Source organism: Condylura cristata, unplaced genomic scaffold (genome assembly GCF_000260355.1).
Source record: "Condylura cristata isolate star-nosed mole 26May11 unplaced genomic scaffold, ConCri1.0 scaffold00009, whole genome shotgun sequence".
Lineage (NCBI taxonomy): Eukaryota > Metazoa > Chordata > Mammalia > Eulipotyphla > Talpidae > Condylura > Condylura cristata.
In genome coordinates, this window is record NW_004567110.1 from 1020184 (window position 1) to 1022195 (window position 2012).

Below are 2012 nucleotides of genomic sequence, written 5' to 3' on the forward strand. Positions count from 1 at the left end.
GTGCTTATGTTAATGAGGAAAGGGTGGAATTACAAACAGCCGAGGAGGTGCCTGCTGCGCCTGGGACGCCGGGCCTGGGGACAGGGACGGACCGGACGCCTGGCAGCCGCGGGGGTCCCCGGAGGCCAGCGCCTGAGCCCGGGGGCCCCCAGCCCTGCGGGGAGCAGCTGCCGCCCCCCAGCCCCCAGCCAGGCCCCGCACTAAGTCAGGTTTCTGATGACGGACGCCTCGACCAGTTCTGGGGTGCGCTGTTGCGGAGCACGGCCCTCCGGCGTGGGGGGCATGGACTGGCGGCCTCCTCCCTCCCGGGCGGCCCCTCTTCCCGCTTTTCTCTATTTTCAAAATAACGCACTCAGCCAGGGCTTTGGAAATTCGCTTCCTGGTCCCGTGACTTTTTCTTTTCTGGGGAAAAGCAGCGGGGCTTTCCGAGTCCGCGCTCTGGCCCCGGGGAGGGAGAGCCGTCTCTCCTCAGCGCCACCCTCTGCCGCCGCCCCGGGCTGGGGGGCAGGCTGCGCGCCGGCTTCTGCGCCCCCTCTTTGCACAACCCCCTCAGAGGGGGCCGCCGAGGCGGGGAGTCTGGGAGAGACGCCAGCCGCCCGGCGCACCCTGCCTGGGGCTCGCGCTGTCCTGGGGAAGGCCCGGCCCGCACCCCACGGCGCCCTGAAACGCGGGCAGCAGGCGTCCAACCAGAGGGGCGCTCGGCCTCCCCCAGGACCGGAGCCAGGTCAGCCTCACCACTCTCAGGCGCCGCTCCGCCCTTCCCGGCCCAGCGCCCAGGCAGGTGAGCAGGGCCCTGACCCAGGGCAGACTCACCTGCAGGCTGGCCTCACCCCATCCCCGCGGCCACCACCAATGCCACTGGGGAGGCTCAGGGGAAGCCACTGGCACCGCAGTCAAGGACCAGGCGGGGGTGGGGTGGCCCAGCTGCAGCACCTTGCCCTGGAAGGAGGCTGCCCCATGCCCCACCAGCCACCAGCTGCGCCCAGTCGGGGGACGGGGGGTGGGGGGGACCTACTCTGCCGCCCGTGGGCCCGTGGGCTCCTCACGTGCATCAATCCCGGGGTTCAAGGGAGGCGACTGCCCGCCTGGGGAGGGGGCTCCCGGAGCCCGGATGGAGGGGCCTGAGATGGGGTGCGTGGGAATCTGGATGCGGGTGCATTTTTGGGAAGCGGCTCCCCTCGCTCAGGACCCTACACTTCTCCTTCGCCCTCAGGGCCACATGCTCAGTGGCTCCTTCAGAGGCCGGCGGGGTCCGCAGCCCTGACCCCAGCAGGGAGTGGCCTGCTCAGCAGCGGCCAGGGAGGGGCTGGGCCAGGCGCTCCTGCAGCCCTCCGGCCTGCCCAAGCCGCTCCCTCCGCTCCCCAGCAAGCTCCCTCCAGCAGCAGGTGCCGCCTCCTGCCCTCTGCCCTCCTCACCCCCCCCCAGTGTTTCCTGGGGGCGGCCCTTGGCCCCTGGGGCAGGCTGACCTTGTCCCCGCCCAGGGGGCACTGGCTTTTCTCTGGGGAGCCGCATGGAGAGGGCAGCGGGCGGCGAGTGCCCGAGGGTGGGCCTGAGGCCGTGGTGTCCCCTCGCAGCACTTTCTCTGGGGCTGGCCAGCGCCGGATGCCAAACCCCAAACCCGCGGGAGCCGCGGAGCCCCTGTGCCAGCCCCAGCGCTCACCCCATCCTGCAATTAAAGCCGAGGCCGGGCAGCCCCCAGCGGCCTGTCAGCGGGCTCATTACGGCGTATATTTAGCCATAAACTACGGGCTGCAGCAAGGAGGAGATGAAAATTATTGTGTTCTGGGAATGAATCCTTTTAGCAGAAACCAGAGCTGCCATTTACCAGGGAGACCTAAGTACAGGCTCTGGCTCCCAGGCGACCCCGGGCGGGGCCCGCCGGGTTTCCAGGCTCTTCCGGCTTCCTGCCTCCCGGGGGGCACCCAGGGTACCCCAAGGCGCCACCTCAGGGCGCTGGGCCTCGGAGCAGCGCAGCCCCAGGCTCGGCGTCCACCGTCCTGCGTCCATGCGCC